Source organism: Desmodus rotundus, chromosome 3 (genome assembly GCF_022682495.2).
Source record: "Desmodus rotundus isolate HL8 chromosome 3, HLdesRot8A.1, whole genome shotgun sequence".
NCBI lineage: Eukaryota > Metazoa > Chordata > Mammalia > Chiroptera > Phyllostomidae > Desmodus > Desmodus rotundus.
Window position 1 is genome coordinate 116,884,491 of NC_071389.1, and position 20,648 is coordinate 116,905,138.

The 20,648-nt window shown below is 44.3% G+C and overlaps 1 protein-coding gene across 8 annotated transcripts in view; it reads left to right on the plus strand.

The window, feature by feature from the left end:
- TMCC3 (transmembrane and coiled-coil domain family 3) overlaps window positions 1-20,648 on the plus strand; it is a 261,408-nt gene that overhangs the window by 229,397 nt on the left and 11,363 nt on the right. Inside the window, exon 1 of one of the 8 annotated variants that reach the window (XM_045201477.3) lies at window positions 18,251-18,477. The exons of 6 other annotated variants lie outside the window; for them this stretch is intronic. The gene's annotated coding sequence lies outside the window, so the exon portion shown is untranslated. Of the gene's footprint in view, window positions 1-18,250; window positions 18,567-20,648 lie in introns of those variants that run through there. One more of the 8 variants, XM_045201653.3, reaches the window with a different exon arrangement.

A 20,648-nucleotide genomic window follows, 5' to 3' on the forward strand; every position in this document is an offset into this window, starting at 1 on the left:
AGTACACGTGTATACATTTATAGAAACTCCACCACTGCCCCCTTTTTAAAGTACAAGTAAGTGTGTCCTACAGACAGAGCTCCGCATCTTCCTTTTCTCCCTTGATACGTGAGCCTCAGTAGCTTCCCATGGTAGACATTCAGATCGACCTCTGTTTAAATGACTGCATCGTTTTGCTTATACTAGACTCTTTAAGTGGTTCCCAATTGATGTACATCTATGCTGACTCCAGAATTGAAAAACATAATGACGGTGATGATGACGATGGTGGTGATGGTGGTGGTGATGGTGGTGGTGATGGTGGTGATGGTGGTGGTGATGGTGGTGATGGTGGTGGTGGTGATGGTGGTGATGGTGATGGTGGTGATGGTGGTGATGGTGATGGTGGTGATGGTGGTGGTGATGATGGTACAAGGCAGACTATCCTGTTAGAAGCAGCAGAGAATAGGAGAAAAGACAAAGGCTTGTAAATACTTTGTTCTCCATTTTTTAAATCTCTTTAATATTTTTGTCTGTTTTAATGTGTTTGGAGAGCTGTATAGAATGTCCCTCCTTGCCTTTTCTTCTTTGTGATGGTCACGATGGCATTTCACTAAGGGTCTGAGGAGAAGGAATGTATTTACAATTTATTGGCTAAAGAACTGAGAGATTCCCATTCTCTCCTACCCCTAGCACAGACACACCATATTGTAATGGATTGTTTGTTATACGTGATTAGAAAACCTTTCTTACGACAATTGATCTTCTTGGGCATGGAGGAGTTTCATTATACAGAGCTTATCATGACAGTAATATTTCTCTAACAGTGTTTGCAAACACTGTCGGTTGCCGTCCAAGCACCATTTTCCTTCCCTTTCTATAGAGGCTGCAATAGAGGCTGAAAATGTTACTGTTTCCATATCCTCTCCGGCCAGCAGCTAAGGCACAGACGTATGAGTCAGTCCTGGCCAAAGGAACCTGAGGGGAAATCTGCTGAGGAGCTTGTGGAAAAGTCTCTTCTCTATAAAATGAAAAGACAGCATACTTGTCTATAACCAGAAACTGTCTACATGTGACTCTTAGAACTGTAGTAGCTCTCTCTTGCCTCCATGGAGGAATGAGCAAATGTCCTGAGGAGAGCGGAATGGAAAGAACTTGGGTTTATAACATGTTTTAGCCACCAAATTAGCGCTGTCCTCTGATCTTCTTAGCTTGTGAGCTCCAAAAGGCCCCTATAATTGAACTTCAGTTACCTAATATGGAATTTTACCCAAAGAAAATAATATCAAAATAGAAAATGACTCAATTATAAGACAATCAAGTACCTGCTGTATTCAGGCAATGGGAGGCTCTGGGACTGCAAAAAGGGGCAAGGAGGCAATAAGGTATTTAATGAATGATTCTAGGCAACAGAGGATTAGTCCGCCAGGAAGGGCTGCGTAAGAGCAGCCGGAGTTCTATGTATAAAGGACACATGGACAAAGGCAAAGTGGGTAGGTTCCAGGGTGAGAGGGGGGATGGGTGTGGTGGGGGGAAAATGGAGACAACTGTACTTGAACAACAATTTAAAAAACCACTTGGGAGTAAGAAAGACTATTCCATACGAAGCAGGTCTTTGGGAAAACATGTCGACAGCGTTTACATACCAGGTACCTGTACTCATTTCACTGTGGGATGAGTGGTAGAGGTTTCTGAGATAAGTGCTGTTTAGTGAAGATATCTTGAGGTATCTTTGTGAAATATGATCATTTCAGTGGTAAGTTTGACAGCAAAAGAGGCATGAAAATCACTGTTCCCTGTGAAAAACAGTGAATGGATTCACACGACTCTCAGTTTTGCAGTAGAATAAACTTCTGGCCCACAAAAAAAAGAGCAGCAGGAGTTCTGAGTAAGCACGGATTACTGGATTGGGGGTGACAAGAACTGACTGTGTGGAAAAGGTTCAGTTGAGCCAAACTCAGAAGGAACCCCAAGATGTTGGTAATTAGAGGGTTGAGGATGGCATTTCAAGAAGCGTGCGTGAGGTTTTAGAAGCCACACAGGCTATGGGACCACACGTGAATTCAGTCTCTGGCTTGTCACTTACTAGTTTGTGACCTTGTCAAAGTCCTTGATATCTTTGAAGCTCATCATGACAGACTAAACATACTTACAGAATTGGGCTGAGGATCACAAACAAAACACCGTATTTTCGGACTATAAGACGCACTCCCCACCCCAAGTTTGGGAGGAAAATGGGGGCGAGTCTTATAGTCCAGATGTAGCTTACCTGGCTTGCTGCGGGGGCGGGGAGCAGGGCAGCAGCAGTGGGGCAGGGTGTTTTTCCTATTTTCCTCCTCTAAAACCTAGGTGTGTCTTATGGTCCGGTGCATCTTATAGTCTGAAAAATACGGTACATCAAACATCTCCCCTGCTGACAGGCGCATAGCAGGCTCGGAATAGCAGATGGTGGAGGTGCAAGGCGGGTAAGACTGCCTCCTGGGGGGAGCACATGAGCCAAGGTGAGATGAGCTGCTAGAACCTATCTGGGTGTGCTGTTCTTGATTTGATCGAAGTTCACCCGGATTGGACCATTTGGTCCAGGCAAGAGGGTGTGAGTACCAAATCTGTAGAGGGGCAGCTTTGTGTCAGGACATGGAGGACTTTGACTTTCAACTAACAGAATTTAGACCTCATTCTGTAGACAGCCTGTGCGGTGACCGATGAGAGGGGCAGTCTGGGGACAGTGAGGTGGGACGGGAGGTTGTTGCAGTGGTCCAGATGTGCAGAATAAAAGACCTAGGCCAGGCAGGTATCAAGTGTTGGAGAGAAAATAAGGGTTAAGTGTCGGAGAGAAGATCAAGGAAGAAAACTTAGTAGTGATGTGAGAAGCAAAGGGAAAGGAAGGCCAACAATGAGTCCTAAAGACTGAATGTTTGTCGATTGTTTAGTGCGAGATTCAGAACAGATTTGTAACACTTTCAGGTAATCATGTCCCAGGTTGGCACAGGAACATTTGGCAAGATTTGTTGGCATTGCTATTGAAAGATGCTATAGAAGTGGAAAATAAATGATGGCACCCAAATCTGCTTGTCATTTAATTCTTGGCTAATTGTTTGTCACTTTCCCAGTGTTTACATATAAAGTTTGGTTCCTTTGAAGGATGTGCCCCTTAATAAAATAAACATAGCCTTGCTTCTGATTAGATATTATTGAATGCTTTGAGTCAATCCTGTAATATGTAGTAAATATTCACTATTGTTGACTACATGTTTATCCAGGGTGAAAAGCAATTGAGGCAAGTTTATCTCTGCCACAGGGATTGTGGCACTTACAGGTGTTTACAACGACCTTACTAATAAAACATCGGTCATAACAACATCTGAAGTAATGAATGACATCAGAGGCATCATCGTGTACAGAAATCAGAGAATTTTCATTCATCACATTCAGGGGAATATCTTGGGTTGAATGAGATTTCATAATGTTCTCAGTGGTGAATCTCGAACAGATGGTCCTCTAACATTTTGAAATGCTGAATAATGTAGGTGGAATGAGTCAAATTAATAAAGTACACCACATTCAAATACTATTACACAGTTAGCAGCCCTTGGAGTCTTATTAAGTTTATCAGCTTTCCCAATAAAAGACAATGAGAAAAGCCCATTGTTCATATATCTTAGGGAACTAGGCAGGAGTAAAGCCTCTTACGATGACAGGCATTCTTCTGGTCAGTCATAAAGTTAATGTATTTTCAGTGGCAATTCTGTGCACAAGCAGCTCCGCAACAAGCTCAGAGCAGGGGCCTGTCTGAATTCTTGCAGCCTCATTGGGAAGTTAGGGCTGTAAGGCGGGTACAAACCCATGATTTGGTTCATTACGGTGCCCAGTAAAGATTTTTAAAACTCTGGCATTGATTTTTTCCCAGACTGCTTTCTATTCTTCATGTACTTCTCCCCCTTTTAATAGTCTACCTTGGGTGTTTTATTTTTTCAGCCAGAATTTGATTAATAGCAGGTAGTGTAGATAGATGTACCTTGGTGGACAGTGAGAAGGACCCGGGATATTTTCTGTAACCATGGCTTAAAGTGCGGAGAATATGCTTTGCAGCATGCAGTGAAGGATTTTTCTTTTTAATGCATAAATAAAACACAGAAGGGAAGTCATCCTTAACTTCTACCTTTTCTTTCATCCCAGGTAAAAATTTTGTGCTTTTTCATCTATGGAGCTGTCTGTTAAAAAGCACCAGGGCTGTGATCACTGGAGTTAGTCTAGCATTTCAGGTCCCCAGAAGAGAGATGAGTGGAGGTAGAATAAATTACCAATCATGTATTTGTGAGGCAAAATGACTGATCTCCCAACATGTGATGGATGGTACTAATTTAGGTGAGAACTCGACTGTCCTTCTCTTCAGATGATGTTTGTTTGTTTTTTTAAGTGTGTCTGGTTATAGAATCCCAGTATCCCCGCAGAGGCCCCCTGGTGTTGACAAGCAATGCAGTGTGACTGCACGGCCGTCCATTGACCAAACCCTAACAGGTCCGCCTTATGTGACGAATACAGCACACGAACCAAATTGGAAATCCCTCTGTACAGTTATGTGTTTCAAAAAATTAATAAGAATCTAAACAGTGTCTGTATTTAAGGCTTTACTGGGTGATTTTTTTCATACTCTTTAGATATTTCAATTTCTCTGTTTCCAAATATTTTATTTTTAGGATTAAAAAAAAAAGTCCCACCTACTTTTAAAACCCTGGCTTTCCCCTGCCTACGTGATGAAGGGTCAGGTCTAGGCTGGCTTTCCGAGCCCGCCACAAGCTGTCCGTATTCTTCTGAGTCTCGTGCCTTCTCCCTTTTCTGCTCCAGCCCTTGATCATACTCTGGTTTAGAATGACCCATTTAGTCCTCCTAAATTCTAGACACCCCCAAGAAACTCTTTAGTTTCCTAAATATTCTACTTTCTGTCTGGCTCCTTGCTAGGCTCCCTTAGCTGATTTTTGAGCCATCTCTCCAGGTCTGAGTCAGATACCACCTTAGAAGTGGTATCACCGAAACCCTCTGTTACTCGTTCCCACCCTTCGGGTCCTTGTAGTACTTCCTGCTCACAGTCCTGTGCTCTCCACGTCTCCCTGCACAAACGGGAACTCCTAGGGCAGAGTTTACCACACTCCTCTTTCTGTGAGTACCTGTAGCATGCTTTCTGGCTCACAAAACGTGCCCAGAAAGACATTTTTGGAGTGGAAATTTTGTATTTTGGGGGGCCTGGCTTGGAACCTAAATGAATGAATTCTGTTAGTGATCATCAGACAGTCGGGTCCCAGCAAGCCCTAATTGTGCATTGTGCGCCTTAGTGAAATCCAGCCTCTTTGAGAAACATGGGCTCTCCTAATCACTGTGATGTAGTGAACCGGAACATCTGCAGCCTGCATCAACATGGTATTTAGAATTTTGCTGCATTTTGCAGAATTTAAGATTAAGTATTTTTGTGTCTGGATCAGAGGTATTTGATCATCACACCACGGATCCCAAGGCCTTGCTGCCAGTGCGCCATACAGATGGCCACTCTTCTTCTGTGTTTCGTCCATTTGCTCTTCAGTATCTGATTCTGAAAATGAAGATTTTTTAGGCAGTGTCATGGAAATTTTGGACATTTTGAAAGTGTTAAAGAGCTGACAAAGTGCAGTATAAATTGACATGCTAATGAAGCTCAAGTTCTTTTTCTGCTGCAGTCTAACAATACTGAATGTTAATCAACATTTATTGAGTACCTGCAGTGTGAGAGGTACTGTACAAAGTAGTAATTTTGACAACTCCAGTATTTTCATTGCGTGATTTTTTGTTTTATTTTTTACTTTTTTGAAGAATAACGTGTAGTAAAATGCATACATCTTAAATGTACGGTTGCACAATTGGATTGTTTTTGCTGTGCGTGCACCAGGGGACCACCACCTGCATCAGCATTGTCAGCACCCTGGCACCCCTTGGTGCCAGCTTCCCGCAGATCATTGTCCCTGCCCCTCCCACAAGGGGAACCACTGTTCTGGTCCCTGTAACCCTGGAATCAAGCAGCAAGTATGCTTTGTGTGTGCTCTCTTTCATTAAGTATGACATACATGAGATTCATCATTCCTTTTTTTTTCGATTTTATTTATTTTTCAAGAGAGGGGAAGGGAGGGAGAAAGAAAGGGAGAAAAACACCAATGTGTGGTTGCCTCTCATGTGCCCCCTACTGGGGACCTAGCCTGCAACCCAGGCATGTGCCGTGACTGGGAATCAAACTGGCAACCCTTTGCTCTGCAGTCCGGCGCTCAATCCACTGAGCCACACCAGCCAGGGCAAGAATTCATTCATTTTACTTGCTGTATATGGTTTTTTACTATTGTTGCTTAATTTTCATTTTGGTGAGACAGAGTCATTATAACGAAGGGTAAATACAGGGTGGGGCAAATGGGTTTGCAGTTGTGATTATGCGAAACAGTTTATTCTTGTGTCATTATTTATTAATTATTGTATTATTTTCCATACAAACAACTGTAGACCTACTTTTGCCCCACCCTGTATTCAGTTTGTGTTGCTTGGTTTGTTATCAGTATTGCAGAACTAGTATTAGCACAATTGTTGAATGTAAGAGCTGCAAAGGCCTTAGAAGTTGCAAAGTCCAGCCACCTTGTTTCCTCAAGTGGGGGACCTAAGGCTGGAGACTTCCTAGGCCGCTGGGACCCTCTTGACCAAGCCCGCGTTTCTTTCTGCAGTCGCAGTGCTGTGTCGCAATCCAGACCTGAACATACGGATGACGCCCATCATCAGGAAAACAGTCTTAGGAATTTAGAAATTTAGAAATACATAATCAGCAAGACTTGAAAATGTTGGCCCTTAACTGGAAAGAATTTCAGGTCTCTGGAAACTTCTTTCACTCACGGATAACACTGCCCTCTTAGTGTCAGTTCAGTGAGGTGTTTCACGCTCTGTTCATGGAACGTATGCACGTGGTTATTATGGCGTTCTTCCCTTCAACGCATTGCCTCGCACTTTGGCCATTCTCTCATGTAGTCCTTTTGTCACAAAGATTATTCTTAGGATGAGAGGCCGTAGGGTAAATTCTGATCTGTGATCTCTGCAAGGAAAATACTAGTCCTTAATCTTGCGCCTTCCTGCTCAGGTACTAATGATTCCTAGAAAGTTTCATGGAAAGGTTTTTAAAGCAGAGGTTAGTGGGCTTGCTGTAGCAGTGGAAAATTAAGTCCTCTATGGACCCACTCTCCAGAAAGTAATCTCACAACATTCTTCAGGATGTTAGTGCCTCCTTACATGTAATTAGCAAACGTGGAAATGAGTGGTTTGTCTTTTTCCTATTTATAAAGCATTATTTTTCAAATAGGATTTAAGCTCATTGGTTAGTCATGAAATAAACTTAATGAGTAATAACTGTCATTTTATATTTTTATAAGAAAAAGCAGAAAAAAATTACAGCAAGTACCTACCTTATACAGACTCAACAGTTACTATTTTTTATGTTTGCTTCATGTGGGTGTATATGTAATCTGTTTCAAAGTAAACTGCATACAGACATCAGGGAACTTAGTTTCTGATATGAATCTGAAAACAAGGACTTTTTCGGCATAATAAAGTTACTATACCTAACAAAATTAAATATAATTTCCAAATATGCAGCTGTCCAAAATATAGGCTGTGTTTTCAAAAAATACGGTTGCATCGCTTACAGTAAAGAGAAGCACTGCTTCGTAAAGCGTGTGTTTCATTACGTGTGTGTGTACACACGCACGTGTACATTTATGAGTTGGCAGATAGGTACGTACTGCACTACGCTGCTTTATAGCGTAGAGAAGTCGGTTACAGAAACAGGCATTTGCCGCTCAGTGATACTGCTAGTTCTCTGCTGAGTTTCCTATGGCACCTTAAAAAGTGAATGTTTTCAGTAACCCAGAATCCAACAAGGAAGATAAAACAAGTGGGGTCCCACTCAACAATATAAATAAGAACCAAAACGGGTCAGGAGGGAGAGGAAGGAGCACGGGCAGGAGTCCTACGGAAAGGCCTCATGGAAGAGACCCTGATGGGTGGGGGGTTGGGTAAGACAGAGGCCTTGGCAATGCTGTGTGCAGAAGAGCGTGACATAAGTGTCGAGGTGACAAAAAGTACAGAAGTGTGTTGAGTGGACTCCAGTGCCGAGGTCTGTGTGGTGGGTGGCGGAAGGACGAAGACATTGGATACTGGGAGTGGGAAGAATGACTCAGGGCTTAAGTCCCAGCAGGAGGAGGAACCCAGTTCCTTTATTAAAGGAATCACCTTTGTCCATCCTGAGCAGCGTCTTCACGTGGCGGACGTCTAGCAGACGAGTGTAGGGACTCCCCGTGGCTGGATGGAAGCGGCGAAACCTTGAAAGCGCTGAAAATCTGATTAAACTGTCACCCTTCATACCAATGAGATGGGACGGGAGGGTGTGGATTCGGGCAGATGTGCCTCGGGGTGGCAAGGAAAGGGTGATGTAGAGAGAAATTACTGAACCGAGAAATAACAAAATTTGGTGACAGTGTGAATAAGGATGAAGGAGCGAGAACCTGGGTAAGAATTAGAGAGTGCTCTACCATTGATAGGTAAGGTCATGGAATTACTGTGGCCCTGTCCACAGTGACCCCGTACATTACTGAGAAAATCCACCTACCATGACATGCGACTCAAGAATTAGTTTAAGGGGCTTTTTAGAGGACATAGCAAAGTAAAATCATTAGACAACTTACTCTAATGCAATTTGCCCTTGTTTGGCTTAAAGACTTGAAGATGGGCAATGTTACATGTTTGTCTTTAGGGTCTTAGAGTCCTGGTTTTACTGAAAATAGCAAGAGAGAAGGCTAGTGACACTTACTAAAAGATTTTAAACTTTAGTCATTTGAGGTCCTATACCTTTCTAAAAGGTTGAATCACTCAGATGCTAGATCGTCTCCTTTTGTGCCTTTACTGTGCAGTGCATTGAAACTTGATCCTTAAGGGACTCCGTGGTATCAAGCATTTGAGACCCTGCTTGTCTTTTCTCCTTCCTCTGCTGCAAGATGCATCTGCGCACCCAAGCAGTTTCCCTGAGTGGGGCTGGGGCGTTACCAGCTTCTACCAAAAGTGCTTCATCAGGGCGCCAACAGCATCATTGTGCTTGGCTCTGGAATTTCTGAAGTTCCCACCTATTGGGGTATGTTGGGTTTAATGAATGATAGCCTACTCTTAAGCACTTACTCTGTGAGAAGTGCTGTCCAGGCATTTCACAATCATTAATTCATTTAATCCTCACAATTATCCTGTAAAGTAGATACTGCTGTCATTTTACCTGAGGACACCAAGTGTAGACAGAGTAACTTTACCCAAGGTGTTAAAATTAATGTGGCGGAGCTGAGGTTTGAACCTACACAGTCTGGCTCGGAATCACTGCTTTTAGCCACAAACTTATGCTTCCGATGTGTGTAGCCTCTGCTTTGTGACACGTGGCCTAGGAATCAGGGCTTCCTCATGAACCTGAGCTGGCTGGTCGCTGCAGACATGGTGAATGAGTCCTGACTGTATTTTCTAACAGAGGGAAAACATAGTCAACCCAAATATAGACTTGGTTTCTAAGAAGGGTCGTGGTGTACTGTTTATCTTAAAAATTACAACCCACATTCAGCTTATTTCTTTGTAGTCTCCTTTCTCCCAGATTACAAAACAATATGTTCCTAGAGGACTCTTCTCTGTTCGAAATACAAATCTTTGGTGCTTTCAACCTGCTGTGGCTGTGGGAGAAGGAAGACAGGAAACCTCTTACTCACTTCCGCTTTGCAGAGAATCATGATTGTAGTATTACTAGAGCTTTAGCTACGAGAGGGAGTTTATGTACAAGCTGGCATATTTCAGCGGAAGCTAGAATCATTAACTGCGGCTAAAACAAAACAACGTACATTTTTTATTATGTAAGATATCTTGGGATTTAAGCTATTCTCTTCTCTTATTAATATCAAATGGGGAACATCTCCAGTAATTGCCTTTTGGCACCAAGAACTGTCCACATCTGTTTTGTATTTGCTGTTCTAAATATCACTTCATAATGTTTACCGTTAACATAATGATTTGAGTAAACCACATAGCAGGGGTTACAGGAAGCGCGTTCACGTCTAGAGAAGGGTCTGGTGTGTGCAGCGGGCTCTCGGTAAAAGGTGGGGGTGGTATTAGCACCCAGACCCTGACGCCGGCTGGGACCATAGCTCTGCCACTTGCTTTCCTTATGACTTCACACAAATGCTTTTTCCATCTATAAGATCAGAGTCATTATTCTAATCTTAGATCGTTGAAAGCAAAAATAAATATATGAAGCATTTGGCAAATTACATGATGCCTAGGAAGTCCTTAGTGACTGGTAGCTTCTCTTTTTAAAATAAATTTTAAATATTTTGTCAGGATCTTGTTCTCTATCAGACCATTCTCTCTGAGGCCCAGCCTGCTTTTCTTCTTTAAACAAGGCATTGACTTTTTAGACTGTAGAGGATAAAAAGATGCCTTTGTTCTGTGTTCACATTCTGTTGAATTGTTATTTTCCTGAGGGACAAGGAACTACACTTTATAATCTTGCTGGTGCATTAGGTAAATTATTTTTTTATGTTTTTTATTTAATGCAATATAAGACTGCTTTCTTGACATCACAAATAATGGCTTGAATTAAAACATAGGTGTGTTAGAAGGAGCAGTCTCCTGGGTTCCCTGCAGTAGTTACAATGGTAAGCTCAGGGCAAATGTCGCCTAGGGAGGAAGGGAGTACACCTGCCTATTTGTACGTGTGGACCTTAACACTTACCACGTGGTAATCGGTCACCTATGTCCTGCTTGGAGCCCTGGACACACCAGTTTCCTGAATGTTTGACCTGGTGTGATTTCAACAGCCAACAACAATCCAAGGCCAAACCTGTCTGGACCGCCACCCGTCCGGCACAACATCAGTTGCAGGTTCTTTGTCCGTGGGAGCAGCTGAGAGAATGTAAACAGGAGGGCCAGCTGGCTGTCCCAGTTTGCTCTCTGTCAATCATTCTTATCACGCACCAGAATCTGAGGCCCCATTGAGGAAGGGATGTGGGGCAGGACACGGGTCATTTATTAGACATTCCCACCACTTGAGGCTTCAAGATAGTAGGGGGGCAGATGTCACACAAACATTTACTATAGCTAGGAGGATACGCACTGTAGAAGGGGTAAAGGTGGGTTTGGGGGCAAGCACAAAGGAAGCCATCAGTTCCAGCTGACTTGAGGGGCTTGGGGACTTTGAGGAAGAGACAGTGTTTGAATCAGTAGTTGAAAGGTAAATTGGCATGGAGGCCGCACTAGGGTGAGGAGCTAGCAGGCATTTAACACACTGAAATGGAAAAGCACATGAAGCCTTCAGGAGCAGCTCGCTGATTGGGCGGTTGGAGTAAGATGTGGGTTGAAAGCTTAGAACTTGCAGCAAATCCTGGTTCTGTGTCCCATTAGCTATAACCAAAACTTGTTTGATGTCTCCCCACTTTCAAGTCTATAGAGCACAGCTTGTGACACCTGCTTCGTGAGGCTGTGGGGTTAAATGAGAGTGTATGTAAAGCTCCTACCTGACCCCAGGGCCTTGTGCATCGATGTGCCCAAAATATCACGATGGATAGATCTGTTGGAATATAGCTGAGGGAGGACCCTGATCAAGAGTTTAAAATTCTTTGCTAAGGACTTCACACTTTATTCTAGGGAACTTTAAAGATTTTTCAGAAGGAATAGGACATGATCTGATTTATCTTTTAAAAAGATCATTTTATTTGGCCCACAGAGGTTTTTTATATTGATTGTCCTCATTTGAAGGTCTAACACAATTTCAAAGTAAGGTTGTTTTTCTTTACTAGAAATAACTACTAAGGTGTTGATTGAATGCACTTTCATGGACATTAACATTTTTTTTCTTTCAATGTAAAGCTATGTTTATTTTGGTAGGACTAAAACCAGCTTTTTATTTCTAATTGCTATTTAGTGATAATACTGCTGGCTTATATTAGAAAAAAATAGAACTGCTAAAAGCAAATGACTTCATTATTGTAAAATGAAAAGAAAGTGATATAGTTTTCCTTCCACTCTCTCAAAACTGTGATTTTTCTAAGCCCTGTCTGGTGACTACTAGTATTCTGATACACTTACAACGGAATTCTAGACTACACATCCCCTGGCACAGGTGTTTCTCCCGCCCCGACCCCAGCATTTGTTATGGCACCGGAAACAAACTAAACCCTTACCTGCAGAGAGTAGTAACTTTATTTAGAGACTTGGGTTTGCCCTGGGAATGTGCTTTGGGCCTCAAGTACCAAGTGCTACTTCCTGGCGCAGTCTTCCATAGCCACTTCTCGAAGAACACAAGCCCTTCGTGCGGCTTTCTTTGGGTGGCTGGGAGCGGGGGTAGAAGGAGTTGTGCCGTTTCATGAGTTGGGCATGGTTGGCCACATTGCCCCCGTTACTTCTGGGAGTGACTCGTGTTCATCTCCAGGCAGCAGAACATGCTTAGCACCTATAAAGTTCACCCACCTCTTTCCACTGAGAGTCTGGTTATGATAAGGCACATGGAAAATAAAATAGCAATAGTTTCCAGAAAGCAAAAAAGAGGAAGAAGGAGTAGAAAGCAAAAGGGCTAATCACCAGGTCTAAGTTACTCTAAGTTTGGTTCTGAACTTCCTAGTATCCAGGGCAAAGAGGGAAAGGTAATTGTTATCTGGTAGACACACCTACCATATTCACTACTGTATTCACTTTATATATTTATCCAAGAAACTGTACTTTAGTAGAAAAATTACTTTCCCTTTCCTGCAGGGCATCTATTATGTGCAGGGCATGAATCAAAGTAAAAAGTTACTTGGGTTCCTATTCAAGCTGCTTCTAAAAATAGGCAGGAAGCCAGGTGAGACCTCTAAGGATTCTTCCAGCTCTGAACGTCCGACTTCTGTTCCTCATCTGAAGTTGGTCGTTGTGTGTGCCTAAGAGGGCCCTCATAACATCTCAAAGGCCTTCAGATGGGAAGCACTGAGGGACTGGGTTGGTCAGTGTTGGACTTGTAGCTGTCATTCAGAAACCTAGTTAAGCACATGTCCCTCCCAAGAATGCTCACCATCTGTGTTTTGGGGGTAAGGGAGGCAGTGAATAAATTCACTTGAGAAAACCTGGGCTCCCAGTCCTGAGTTCCACCCCCAGGCTGCTTCCCTGGCCCGGGCAGTCTGGACTCACATTCTGTGCTCACTGGCTTAGGGCCTTGGAGAGTCATTTTTCTCCCTTCTTTATAGCTGCCGCTGAGCCCTCAGTTCCTGGGGGCGGTTTTCTTGGAGCGGATGTGGTATGCCCACCTCTTAGCCTTCCAGACCAGTGCTCAGGTCCTCTTCCCAGGAAGGTGTTGCTGACAGACACTGACAGGAACCAGTGGGGGAATAATAAGCATGTGTAGGAAAGAGTCCAGCACCTCTCAGAAATTAGTTCAGTGCCCCAGGGATTCCCACTTACTCCTTGCCTCGCTTCTTCTGAATGTGGGAACTAAAAGCCTCAATGACATTTATTTTATGTTTGTCCTAAAATTGGGGCTTCCTGCTTCTCCTTTGTGAGAGCTCCCCATCTCCCCCACAAGAAGAAACCCTTGTGGGAGGGTTTCCTTCCCTCCAGAGGGCTTCCTTCCAGAAGACTGAGTTCTTAGTGAGGGTCAGGTGATAGGCGCTTCCCTTTCCCAAACTTGCCTATTCTCAAGGTATGTAGGGGCCCAGAGACTCCTTCCTCTTCTTAGAAATAGCCCTCCTTGGTGCTCTGGCTGGGTGACTCGGTTAGTTGGAGCATTGCCCGTACCCCGAAAGGTAGCAGATTTTATCCTGGTCAGGTGAGTATGGGAGGCATCCAGTGTCATCTTTTCTCTCTCTCTTTGTATCTTCTTCCTCCACCCCTCCCTCCCTTCCGCTCTCTCTATAAAATAAACAAACAATAAACATATCCTTGGTGAGGATTGAAACAGGAAGAAAGAAGTAACCCTGTTTGGGTGTTGCCTTGAACCCCTCTGCAGTTCCCTCCCCCCCAGGGGACCCTTGGCTGGTCCTCACCCGCCATTGCTACTCATTGTAAGTTACTTGATTTTCACTTCTGTGGCCTTTCTCTCCCACCCTTCAAGGCACGGTCTTTTAAAATCTGGCCTTTCCCCCTCCCTCCTTTAATTTAACTTGTATGTAAATTATACAGTGTACAGTAAATCTTTACCAGGTCAGACTTAATTTTGTGAGGGATTAGTTTGTATTAATGGAAAGTGTGAGTTATAAATTATATTGAAGAAATACGAATTTTCTAGTGCATGTAACTCAAAGTAGGTTACGACTGTTGCCTGATAGAGGCTTAATGAGAAGGTAATTAATTTTAATTATAGTATCAGGTGTTTGTCAGTGCTTGAAGATGTTTGAAGAATTTGTTTTTTGAGAGCCTTGAACACTTTATGCTGTTAATTAGCAGTGTCAGTAGGTAAAGGGTCAGCTCTCAAAGGTACTGTCTTCCAGCCTCCCTTCCCAATGTTCCTTCATTCCAGAGTGAAGAGATTTTACTTCACCTGCAGTCAAGAAATAGAACTTTGCCCACTACGGATTCTTTTTGTCGGTGATGTCAGGAGAGGAAGGAGTGGGAAAGTAAAACCTTCATGGTAGAACTAGTGACTCAATTGCTGTTCTGTACACTGTGAACTTATTTTGGGTCCAGAGTGTACTATTGTCAGACTTGAACTACAAGAGGAAATGTTCTTTGTGTAAACAAATTAGAACAAACATGTCACTAGGACGCTTTACTAATACCCTTTTGGATACTCGGAGAAGATTATTACAAATTTTTTACTTCTAGCATATAGTGGGGCAAGTGGCTTTCTTCTAAAATACAGGTATTGAATATTCTGTGAGGGTATCCATGTGAATGTGTTAATTATGTCATGGTAAGGATGCTTATCAAGCCTTCGGAGTGATTTTTCCAGTACAGATTAGCTCACTTAGCAAGAAAACCCAGTGTTTGATGCTAGGACCCACGACTGGTTAGCGTCCCTGGGCTCCAAGCTCGCCGACCAGTGAGATGTTTCTTACCAGCGCGTCAAGTGAGCTCAGCAAGCACGAGGGAAGAGGGCTCAGTGGCAACAGATACGTTAAAAGTAGGAAGTGATCGAGCTCAAGTCCTTCAGGAAGGAGATACAAAGTGGCCCTTCAGGGCCCTGTCTCTTCTCTCCACGTGTCATCTAGCATAGGAAAGAGTATCTTCCCTTCTCCGCAGGCAAGCCCGTGGCTTATCTGCTGTGTGCCTTTTCCCAGAGTCCAGACACCACCCCTCACCTGTTAGACCTCTGCTTCTTCTCCATAGGCCCCTGACCTCATATTTCTGATTCTTACCTCCTGTTTCTCTTTCTTCTCTTAGTGATTGTAAATGCCTGGCCATGGTTTTGATAAAAGCAATGAGCTATTTTTATCCTCATAAAATTATTTTGCCTAAGTCACTGCTTACATTTTGGAGCATGGATGAAGAAATGTTGATTTTATATGGGTATCAAACCTGAGCATGTGTGGCTCCAGGCACCAACACCAGGGCCATGGGTAGGAAGTTATGTGGATGATGATTTCAAGTTCAGCCTCGGGGAGAATTTTCTGACAGAGCAGTCTAAACCAAGCCCAACGCTCCCACACAGGTCTGGATAGCCATGTCGGGGTCACTGCAGAATGGACTCCCGCATGATCGGTGCTGAGCTGTACAGATCTTTCAAAGTCTTGTATGTTTCATATACCTGAGTTGGGCCCCATCTAAGCTATTTATTACCCAGGGACCTCAAGAAACATGTATGTTCTGTATAAGCCTTGTTTTTTTAATAAGATAGGGTTGGTGTAAAGAATATATGAATGTATAAAAAAAATCTTTAGCGCAATGTCTGACTCACAGTAAAAGTACTCAGTCATTCAAGTTAGGGAGGCAGGCTCTGGAGACAGTGTGAGCGGATTTCAGTCCCAGCTCTGCCATTTACAAGCTGTGTGCCTGAGACAGTTTACTGAATACTGAACTCTGGGGCTAGTTTTCTTATTTGTAAAATAGTACTAATAGTAAAACCTGTCTGAGTTTTTAACAATTAAATAAGATGCCACAAACACCACTAACACGAAATTTTCCCCCCGGGTATGTGGTAGGGTTATACTGTCCTGTCCTGTGCTTCCCGTGAAGCCAGGTGGGGCCAGTGTATTGAGGGGAGAAGTCACGGGCGTCTCTTCTGGCAGAAGCTTCTAGGAGCCAGTGGATGATTCACCGGGTTCCCTGCTCTGCCATGACCACCGGCAACGTTCTCCATGGCAGAGGCTCCATCACAGCCTGGGTATCTCAGCTGACCCAGCAGATTTGTTAGCCTGAATAAGAAATAAACTTTTTTTTTTTAAGCGATCGATATTTTGGCATTTTTTGTAACCACAGCAAAGCCTAGCACGCTCTGCCTGGCACACCACGTAAGCAGCCTTCGCTCTGGACGTGAAGTTGGATTTCAGCTGCAGTGAGCGCAGCATGCCAGCTGCGTGGACTCAGACGCCTGGGCCACAAAGACCTGCTCCATTCCGAACGCTGCCTCCGTGCGGGCCTGTCTGTGCCACCACCCTCGGTGTGCTGTGAAATAGTCAGTCGCCTCATGTTGAAACACCAGACCCTTTCCTCGCATGACTGAGCTCAAGCGGCTTTTCTTTCAGCAAAGGCTCATTGTGCCTGGCCTGGGGACTACGCAGGCAGTTGTCATCTGTTCCCTCATTCTGTTCTCTCTCTATGGCCCTGTACATTCTCACTCTCAGTGACTCCCAGAGCCTCAGGAGACTCCTGCCTCAGTCCACGCCGTCCAGCAGTCCGCCAGAGCCCCTCCCCCCCCGCCAGCTTGGGTGATGTGCCTCTGCATATGCTCCCCTTCCCTCTGTGTCCCTGCCCCTCTGGAGCTCTAGGGGGTAAATATGAAGTGCCCCAGGGGGCAGCTCTCTTCGGGCACCTGAACACTGTGCTCGAGCAGCCCTGGTGATGGTGGAGTTGAGTGAGTGGCGCTCACTTGCCGTTGTGCTGCAGGCTTGCATTGTTGCAGAGGTGACTCACTGTCAGTTTTTGACGTCCGTCCAGGGCTTTGGCTTTTCCTTAGCCTTTGTTCCAGAACACTGAGGTGACAGTGAAAATGTTTCTGCTTCCTGAAAGAAAACATTATTAGAAATGGCTTACCCTGGGCTGCTGGTGTTCCGCCTTTCATGTAGGGTAATAACAGCCAAGTAATTCTGAGAGCTGAAAGGGGCTAGCAGTCATTTGAGAAAATAGCATCTTTCCTGCCAGAACAGTAATTCATGTTTATTATTTTTTTTAAATTAGAACATATGAAAGCATAATAAAAAGAATGACTCTTCATAACCCCGTGGTACAAAAATAACCATTGTTCCTTTTGGTTTTTACCTGTAAGTACATTTTTAAATGAAATCGGAATGATAACGGTAGCAAATATTATTGAAACCATTCTCTGTGCCAGGAAGTCTTTAAGCATGTCATGTGCATTATCTTATTTTTCCTCACAACAACCCTTTGAAGACTCATCTCCATTTTACAGAAAGAGGAAGCCGAGGCACAGAGAGGCTAAGTCATTTCTCCAAGGGCACACAGCTCCTAAGAGTGGTGCCAGGATGGAAAGCAAAGAGGGCAAGTCTGCCTCCAGAGCCCTGGGCCTCGACTACCCTGGATCCTGTCTCACAGTAAAGGCACGTTTCATGGAATGGGATTACTTTCCATGGAACTTTGCAACATCAGCTCCGAGTAGTCTGGCTCTATCTCCTTAAGTCTGTAGATGGGGATCTGAAACCACTGATGTGATTCGATTTACCTGGAACAGCGTAGCTGGTAAATGTCAGTGTTAAAACTGGAACACGTCTCCTGACCCACAGTCCACATGCACGCTGGCTCCAGGGATGTGTGAACCTTTGTCCTCCCCCTACGCTGCAGCCCTGAGACAGCTCACTGTCGCTCTCAGTGCCGAGTCCAGATGAAAGGTAGGACGCAGGACTCACATGGCTTTCTTCCCAGCACGTACGTGAAATTGCAGTTTGTGTTCAGGGAGTGTATGGGCAGCTAGTGTTTGCTGACTCTTAATTACCCCACAGAGGTGGGGCTTTGAAAGGCTGCAAGGAGTAGCCCAGCAGTAGGCAGTAAAGCCAGCTTTTCACCCTTATCAAACATTTCTAACAGATTTGCTGACGAGCAGTAAGAGTGATTGATTTGAGCTTTAAATGCCTTAGCTTCCCTCAACCTGGATTCTTGAGGACATGCCAAGCATTGTTACAACTATAAGTGAGCCAAAAGTCAGCCAGCCCTGTGTGCATAAACATCCCTGTCTGTACAAGGCTGCCCTGGCCCGGCAGTACGTAAGAGAAGGAGGCCGCTGTGTCGAGGTGCCAGAGTGGTGGGGTGGCCAGCGTGGTGTGATTGAGAAAGGAGGAGGAACAGGTGACGATCTACTCCTGCCGTCGGTAAGGTAGAACTCCCCCTGTATCTTCCCAAGTGTGGTGGTGGACTTAGTTGAGAACGCCAAGCAGGTTGGTTGGGTTTTTTTTTTTTTTAATAGCTTAATCTATTCTAGTGAGTACAAGGAGGGCGCAAGAGCAAGTTCTTATGAATCTCACAAACAATGTAGAGTGAAAAAAAGAAAGAATGCCGAAGTCGGTTCGGGTTACCCTGGCGGTGGGGGTGACGTAGTTGTGTGACCAGAGGGGGCATGAGGAAGTTTCTGTTCTCTTTTTCTTTTTTAACTGGGTCCTAGTTACGTATTGTGTTCGGTTTGCAGAAATTCATAGTTTGATACATACTAAATGTTCTCTTTTCTGCGTATAAGTTACACTTAAAAGTCCTTATTTGTGTTTGTTTGTGTTGTCGCACATTGATCTTGGTTTACTTGAATCAGTGTGAAGTGATAGAGAATTTATCACCTAGATATTCAGAAACACTTTTACCTGGAGTGAGAAGGTCTGTATAGGCAGAACTTCTGAAATCACTTTTTGATTCTATTAAAATGTATCTTAAATGACTTCAGGGTAGACTCCTGAACGATGGAGAATGATGTCATTTTAGTTCAGCAGACATTTTATTGACAGCCTCCTATGAATAAGGGTCAGCATTAGTGCAGGCTGGATACAGGCGTGGCCCATCTCTTCCCCGAGGAGCCGGCACCCTGTGGGGGTTCAAGCCCATGCATGGGTGATAAAGGAGGAGTAGAGTGGTGCCTCAAAAGCACCATGGAGGACCACAGAAAGGAAAGGCAGCTTTCCAGTGGGACTGGGAAAATCTTCATAGAAGTGGCATTTGAATGAATCTTACAGCATATGTAGGATTTTGATCAGCAGAGGTGGATGGCTGGTAGGCATTGTCAGTATTAGACACAGAAGGAAGGCCATAGGAAATTCATATCTGTATTCTGGGAACTTGGGGTCGCATAGTTCCCTCAAGATGACCAGCGTCCATCAGGTACAAGGTGAAGCGTAAAAGGTAAGCTGTGGCCTTACAGTGGCCATGTTGTATTATTTGAGAGGCATCAGGGAGCCAAAGTTTCTGAAAAGTGAAGAAGTATGATTAGATTAGACATCTTCAATGAGATCCATGTCCCAGCCTTGTGATTGTACCAGTAGCCGATCTGCCCAAAGTAAACATTTGCTAGGTTTAGGGCATTCTTTGTTACTGTAATTTGAGCCTCTTCCTTTTTGGGTCTACTGGTGAACCATAGATGCATGCCTTCCTTGGCTTTCCTGTACTCATCTCTCTAGGACTTGATGATGATTATGTATCTTCTTCAGTCCCTACACCCATCCCTCCGTCTTGGCCGGGTGAAGTCACAGTTCCTTTATCCTTTTTTCACACATCCTCTTTTCCAGTCCATAGTGACTTGGCATTTCGTGCCGTCCAGCCTGATGCTCCTGTGCCGGATAAAACCCCCAGTGTCGCTGATGCATGGCAGGGTTGTGGGGGGGGGGGCCGAGCAACATTGTTGAGCTTCTCTGAGTCATGACGGAGGCCCGACCCCCAGCCTGGGTTGCTGTCCCACTGTGCCGCTGGGCGCCCTTCTCTGGCAAGCAGCACCGGGTAGGATTTTTCACGGGGCAGCTGTTCATGTTTGTTGTTGGCAACAGTCCACACCCGAATCTCGGCCACTTAGGCAGTGTGAGGTTTTTTGAGTTACTATCTTACAAATGTTTTACTATGTCAGCATCCTATCTTAAAAAAGGTAACTTGGGCTGCCTATTGTCTTATCTCCCACGTGAGACTCTACGTCAAGGCATTATTCTAATCACAGTGTTGTTAACTTGACAAATAAGATGCTTCAGTGTAGATCTTATGAATCTTTGTTTAGAGAATGTATTCACATACGGCAAAGACCTGTTTTTAGTCCTCTGGGGGCCTGGGTCATGGTGTGTGCTGACTGGAAAGAGGACCTGAGTTAGGGTGATTTGATCCAAATCTGACTCCTGTAAGTCTCAGGCTCTTCTCCCGATACAGCGCTGACACATTCTCCGCCGGGCTTGGTCGTGAGCATCAAACACGACAACCCTATGAACATCCGCAGTGCCTGGCACACAGGCTGCATTTGCCTTCCCTTCTGGAGCATGACCAGCACCCCTGTCTGCACC